Raw genomic sequence first — 7,707 nt, 5'->3', positions numbered from 1 at the left:
TCATTGACTTCACACGCGATTAAGAAAACGATTCAACCGATCTATCTGTAAAACCAAAATTTTATTCTAAGCAAACCAAAGTAAATTTGGATGCGTGAAAGTTTAAAATGCCCGGTGATGACACTGAAATTCACCGTATTTTCAACTCCGATTTCGCATGCATTTTAGTTGTTCTATTGTTATTTTGTTATGTTATTACTATGTTTTTCTTTGTTTTCAGGTTTTCAGTTTAATCGGAGCCCCGATCGAGAAAATGAGCGAAAATGAGCTAAAAAGCCAAAAAATCAGCATTTTACACTTGTGGCTCCCATTGTGGCGGGCGCCATGGATCCAGCCATGACGTGTCCCAGTTTCAAACTCTCCTCAACTACCACGTCTCCCATGATCTCCACTTGGGCGCTGCAATTTCCTCCTATGGCGGGCGCCATAATGTTGTGGCGGGCGCCACAAGAACAAAATGGTTTCCGCCCATTTTCAAACTTAGGGGCATCCTTGTAATTTTCATGTTTTTTTCTTGCCTATAAATAGAGCCTTGATTTCATTTGTTTCATCATCCAAACTTAGTTACAACTAGGCATATATCAGTATTGTGTAAAAGTGGTAATCGCTTCACATCAGAGTGTTGCCACACTGGGTAATCGAGTCTGTAATCGAGTTTGGAGCACTTTGGAAGGAAGTTTAATCTTGCCGCCATTTTCATTTTTGTTCCGCACTTTATTCGACCCTCCGATTGGAGTAGGTTTTATTGCTTTACCTTTGTCTACTTTATTTTTCCGCACTGCCTTTATTTTGTTTACTTTCCCGCACTGCCTTTATTTTGTTTACTTTCCCGCACTCGCACTTTACTTTGTTTATTTCTCGCACTGCATTACTTTCCTTTATTTCTTGCACCGCACTACTTTTATTTACTTTCCTGCACCCGCACTACTTTTATTTACTTTCCTGCACTCGCACTTATTACCTTTTTTTAAAAAAAGTCTTTTATTTATCTGTTTTTATGATAAAAATTAAAATGCATTTTTACTTTACCATGTCTGGCTAAACCTATAAAGGTTAGAATGTAAGGATCGTAATTGAACCGATAATCCGTACAATTGTTCGTAGAAATACTTAAGGGCTATTTTGACTTTCAACTTAAATTTTCCCGCACTTAATTTCCGTTAGGTAAGATCGAAAGTCGTCTGACGTCTGTTTAAACTTAGTTGTTTTTAACTATTTCAAATACAGCGAAAGCGCTTTATTTAGTTCATTAGGAGTTTTTAAATTAAAAAGAAAAGTGATTTTAAAACTATTTTCGGACGCGTTTACAAGTTTAGAGTCTGGTTCGTGAGAACCTCTTTTGGTGAAGAAATTCAGGTCAAAATAATTTTCAACTTTGTCAAGACACTATATTTCTTAAAAATAGGTTTACTACCCTAACGCAATGCGCGCCTTTTTATAAGTGACAATAAGAGGGTTTGATTAGGGAGTACAACTCGGTTCTGAATACACGAAAGTGACAGTTTCCGTTAAATTGGTTCTTTTCAAAGTAGGAAACACTGCCCATAAGTAATTCTATTAGCAAGTACTTGGATTATTAATTGATTATGTGAATCATATTCGAAACTGTCTTTATTAATTAAATTTAATTTAATACTTTATTTTTCATTGTGCACTCTTAAAAACCCTGTTTCGATTACCTTAGATAAACACCGTAACAATAGATAACGATAGATTGACATTTGGTCTATGTGGATTCGACAATCTTTTATATTACTCTGATGCGTTCGTATACTTGCGAAAAACACGCATCAAGTTTTTGGAGCCGTTGCCAGGGACCAATTTTGTCAAATTTCGTACCCTGTTGTTATATCATTTATACTTAGGTTGTTACCTGTCGGTAATGCGAAGGACTCGTAGCACCGGAAGCTTAGTAGATCCTCTGGCGGAACCTGAACGTTACGCTCGCGCACGTTTATTTTTCCATAGAATTAGGAGAGCTATGGCCGAAGATCAAAATCAAAGACCTCTTAAGGATTTCGCCCAACCATCCAACAAAAAACCTAGTTCTACTATAGTAAACCCAACCATCCCAGCTAATAATTTCAAACTTAAACCCTCCCTGTTACAACTAGTGCAACAGAGACAATTCGCAGGTATTGCTACTGAGAACCCAAACCAACATTTAAAAATCTTTCTCCAATTAGCAGACACTTTTAAAACCAATTGAGCTTCTCCTGAGGCAATTCGTTTAAGATTATTCCCTTTCTCCCTCAGAGATAAAGCCTTATCATGGTTAGATTCCCTTCCACCCAATTCCATAACAACTTGGGAAAATCTTAGAAAAGTATTCCTTGCTAGATACTTTCCCCCAAGTAAGACCGTCGTTCTTCGAAACCAAATAACCAAATTTACCTAGAACCAAGGAGAATCGTTGTTCGAAGCATGGGAGAGATATAAAGAGCTGTTAAGAGCATGCCCATATCATGGTTTAGAAAATTGGTTAATCATTCATACCTTATATAATGGACTTCACTATAAAACTAAGATGACCATCGACGCTGCCGCAGGTGGCGCACTGATGAACAAACCTTATCCTGAAGCTAGTGCCCTCGTCGAAGATATGGCTCAAAACCATCAATCATGGGGAGTTGAACGAGCGACAGTTGAGAAGAAGGAAGCCCAAGGAGGAGTACATGAGTTAAGCTCTGTAGACATGATGCAAGCTAAAATGGACGCGTTAGCCCTCAAGGTTGAGCATATGTGTATAAACCCGAATACTGCAACTGTATTTTCGTCGGATTGTGAAATATATGGAACCAAAGGACACCAATCTGCAGAATGCAGTCTCTTAAACGAAACCAACTCTGAGCAAGTGAACTACGCCCAAGGGAACCCATATTCGAATACCTACAACCCTGGATGGAGGAATCACCCGAACTTCTCCTATAAGAACAATAACCCTATCCAAAATACTGCACCTCCGAGATAACCAGGTTACCAGGCCCCAAGACCAAATCAACCTATGCAACTTGTGCCACCAAATCCGAGCCTTGAGAAAATTGTGGAAAATTTTATCACTGCTCAAACCCAACAAAACAAAGAGTTCATGAACCAGAACATTCACGTTAACGAAATGATTACCCAGTTAGGAACCAAGGTTAACCAAATAGTTACTCACAATAAGATGCTTGAAACCCAGATCTCTCAGGTAGCCTTAAACCAAGCCCCCCAGACTACACCTGGAGGACAGTTCCCTGGACAACCTCAACAGAATCCGAGAGGACAAGCCAATGCCATTACCCTACAAAGTGGGACTGCTTATGATGAGCCATTTAACCCAAGATTGAGTGAACCCAAAACTTCTAAGGAATATACCGAACCCACTGAAGAAGTGAAGGAACCAGAGGAATCTGGAAAATAGGAAGGTCAAGAAAAAGGAGAAGAACCTAAAGACAAAACTGATGTACCACCCCCGCCATACAAACCACCGATACCATATCCGCAAAGACTCAAACAGACCCAGATCAATAACCAGTATCAGAAATTCATTAAAGTTATAGAAAAACTTCACGTAGAAATCCCTTTCACATAAGCCATCACCCAAATACCTTCTTATGCAAAGTTTCTCAAAGACATCCTTACCAACAAACGTAAACTCGACGATCCGAAGCCCTTGGAATACAATTCTATTTACGAGAATAAGTTAGCCAAAAAAGATAAAGATCCTGGAAATTTCTCTATTCCTTGTATTTTGGGAAGTCATGTCATCGAAAAAGATTTTCTAGACTTAGGAGCTAGTGTGAGCTTAATGCCTTTAGCAGTTTGTGAGAGGTTAAACTTAGGAGAATTACAATCTACCAAGATGTCACTTCAATTAGCCGATTGATTTGGTAAGTATCCGATAGGCATATTAGAAGATGTCCCTATTAGGATAAGTCAGTTATTTATCCCTACTGATTTTGTTGTCATGGACATTAAAGAGGATGATGATATACCAATCCTTCTAGGTAGACCATTCTTATCAACTGCAGGAGCCATAATAGATGTCAAGAGAGGAAAGTTGACCTTTGAGGTAGGTGACGAGAAGATAAAATTTATACTTTCAAAATTTCTTATGGCACCTGTGATGGGAGACGTATGTTATGCCATAGATATCATTGATGAATGCGTTAGGGAAATAGAACAAGAAGAAATCATCAAAACAAGTAAGTTGCCATCAACTCTCATACTGGAAGATGATAACTTTAGGAAGCTCTACATCGATGATAACCTTTACGAATGTTTATCCCTTACCCCAGATCTTATGCCATGCCCTGAGAAACCAACCTTAGAACTTAAGGAACTGCCTAAGAACCTGAGATATGAGTTTCTTGATGAAGAGATGAACCGTCCAGTTATAGTCAATGCTACCTTGAGCCAAGAGGAAACAGACCAACTCTTAGATGTTTTACGAAGATATCCCTCAACCTTAGGATATAATATCTCTGATCTGAAAGGTATAAGCCCATCCGTATGCATGCATCGGATTTTGCTCGAAGAAGATTCAAAGCCCTCCAGAGAACATCAGAGAAGAATAAACCCTATAATGAGTGATGTTGTTAAAAGAGAAGTTCTTAAGTTACTTGAGGCAGGTATAATCTATCAGATCTTGGATAGTAAGTGGGTGAGCCCTGTGCATGTAGTACCTAAAAAGGGAGGCATCACAGTAGTGCAAAACGATAAAGGCGAACATGTAGCAAAACGGATAGAAGGAGGATGACGGATGTGCATAGACTACAGAAAGTTAAATAAAGCAACCAGGAAGGATCATTTCCCTTTACCATTTATAGACCAGATGTTGGAGCGTCTAGCCCGATACTCTTACTTTTGCTATCTAGATGGATACTCTGGATTCTTCCAAATACCTATCCACCCCGAAGATCAAGAGAAAACTACCTTTACATGCCCTTATGGAACTTTTGCCTACAGACGAATGCCATTCGGACTCTGTAATGCCCCAGCTACTTTCCAATGCTGGATGGTGTCAACCTTTGCAGATTACCTAGATAGTATCATGGAAGTATTTATGGATGATTTCTCGGTTTGCGGATTTGATTTCCAAAATTGTCTTGCTAACCTTGAGAAAATCCTAGAGAGATGCGTGGAGGTGAACCTTGTGCTAAATTGGGAAAAGTGTCATTTCATGGTCATCGAAGGGATTGTTTTAGGACATATAGTTTCCGAAAAAGGTATTGAGGTAGATAAAGCTAAGATAGAAGTCATAGAGAATCTAAAATCACCCAAAACTATCAGAGAAGTCTGAAGTTTCCTTGGACATGCTGGATTCTACCGGTGTTTTATCAAAGACTTCTCTAGAATAACTAAACCTTTAATTGGCCTTTTAATGAAAGATGTTGAATTCATTTTCGATGAAAAATGTAATGAAGAATTTAATCTTTTAAAGAAAGCGTTGATTTCATCACCCATTATGCAACCCCCTAATTGGTCAGAACCTTTTGAGGTAATGTGTGACGCTAGTGATTATGCCGTTGGAGCCGTTCTAGGATAAAGGAAAGATAAAGAATTACATGTGATTTATTATGCCAGTAGAACCCTAGACGCCGCCCAACTTAACTACGCAACAACTGAAAAGGAGCTACTAGCTGTAGTTTTTGCTATAGACAAATTCAGATCTTATCTAGTAGGAGCCAAAATTATAGTTTACATTGATCATGCTGCCATTCGTTACCTATTAAGTAAAAAAGATGCCAGGCCCAGGTTACTCCGATGGATTCTGTTACTACAAGAGTTTGATTTAGATATCCGAGATAAAAAAGGCACTGAAAATGTAGTAGCTGATCACCTTTCTAGGCTAGAACACCTGAAACCAGACTTCATACCCATAAATGATGATTTTGCCTATGATAGACTGATAGCTAAACTAGAAGCCATTGAAGATGATAGCCTAGGCCCTCATGAGCACTTCCAAAAATCCTTAGCTGTAAGTAACGTGCCATGGTATGCAGACTTTGTTAATTATCTAGTTGCTGATATCATACCCCCTGATCTTGACTACCACCAGAAGAAGAAGTTCTTTAACGATGTAAGAAACTTTTATTGGGACGAACCGCTCCCTTTCAAAAGGGGTAAAGACGATATTTTTCGCCGTTGCGTTCCAGATGAGGAGGTAAAAAGTGTAATTGAGCATTGTCACTCTGCACCCTATGGTGGACATGCGAGCACCTCTAAGACATACGCCAAGATTCTTCAAGTTGGCCTGTTCTGGACTACCATGTGGCGTGATGTCCATGCTTGCATTATCAAATGTGATAGATGCCAACGCACGGGAAATATTTCAAGACGTGACGAAATGCCTCTAAGAAACATTCAAGAAGTAGAACTCTTCGACGTTTGGGGTATAGATTTCATGGGACCTTTCCCACCATCCTTAGGAAACAAGTATATCTTAGTAGCTGTGGACTACGTGTCTAAGTGGATTGAAGCTATAGCTATACCCATAAACGACACTAGAGTGGTGATCAAGTTATTTAAAAACTATATATTCCCCAGATTTGAAACACCCCGTTTAGTCATAAGGGATGGAGGATCGCACTTCATATCGAGAATATTTGATAAACTTTTAAGCAAATATGGAGTTAGGCATAGAGTAGCAACACCATACCACCCACAGACTAGTGGCCAAGTAGAAGTATCCAATAGGGAGATAAAATAAATTCTAGAAAAAACTATTTCTATATCTAGAAAAGACTGGTCTCAGAAGCTCCAAGAAGCATTATGGGCCTACAATCCGCTTTCAAAACCCCTATAGGAACAACTCCCTACCAACTAGTCTATGGAGAATCCTACCATTTACCTTTTGAATTAGAGCATAAGGCCTATTGGGCCATTAAAACTTTGAATTTGGATTACCTGACCGCTGGTGAAAAACGTATCCTTGACATCCACAAACTGGAAGAACTCAGGCAATCTGCCTACGAGAATGCCATAATATACAAAGAGAGAACCAAAGCTTGGCATGACAAAAGAATTGTGAAAAAAGATTTCAATATAGGTGACCCTGTTCTCCTGTTCAATTCTAGGTTACGACTTTTCCCTGGGAAGCTGCGTTCAAGATGGACTGGCCCTTTCAAAGTATCTAAGACTCTGAGATCCGGAGCTGTAGAAATCAAGAACGAAACTTGTAGTCCATTCATTGTAAATGGGCAAAGACTGAAGCTTTATGAAGGAGGAGACATTCCAACAGACTACTCCAGCCACACTCTGATAGATCCACCAATTCCTACGACAGATGTATAAGTTCCGATCGTCAAGCTAACGACATTAAACAAACGCTGCTTGGGAGGCAACCCACGGTTTTCTTATCTTATTTTACTTTTTCTGCATTTATTTACTTTATTTTATTTTTAATCATATTCTCGTCAGGACTAAATATCATTTGCAATGTTTGTGTTTTCAGAATCCTTTTCCCTAACCTTTGCAGGATGCAGAACTTTGATGACATGTACGTGGCTTTCAGAGATGACGCCCAGAGGGAGCGTTACATAGTTCTCTACCAGTGCCCTATGGCACCTACACACTATCTGGACCAGGATTGCATGGACTCCCTAGGCATTGAACCGAGCATCAGGTTCCTGTGCCACCAACTCCAATGGGATGAATTCGCTGATGACATGAACAACACCTACAGGAACCTGACTTTGGAGTTCCTTGGCTCGTTTGCTTATG

At 39.4% G+C, this 7,707-nt stretch overlaps 1 non-coding gene across 1 annotated transcript; it reads right to left on the bottom strand.

The window, feature by feature from the left end:
- Positions 1–2,365: 2,365 nt before the first annotated feature.
- LOC127134004 (small nucleolar RNA R71) lies at positions 2,366–2,472 on the bottom strand. Its single transcript, XR_007807788.1, has one exon. It is a non-coding gene; the product is annotated as a small nucleolar RNA R71 (small nucleolar RNA).
- Between the last annotated feature and the right edge of the window lie 5,235 nt (positions 2,473–7,707).

The sequence above is a fragment of the Lathyrus oleraceus genome, chromosome 3 (assembly GCF_024323335.1).
Source record: "Lathyrus oleraceus cultivar Zhongwan6 chromosome 3, CAAS_Psat_ZW6_1.0, whole genome shotgun sequence".
Lineage (NCBI taxonomy): Eukaryota > Viridiplantae > Streptophyta > Magnoliopsida > Fabales > Fabaceae > Lathyrus > Lathyrus oleraceus.
This window is presented reverse-complemented; position numbering and strand designations above follow the sequence as displayed.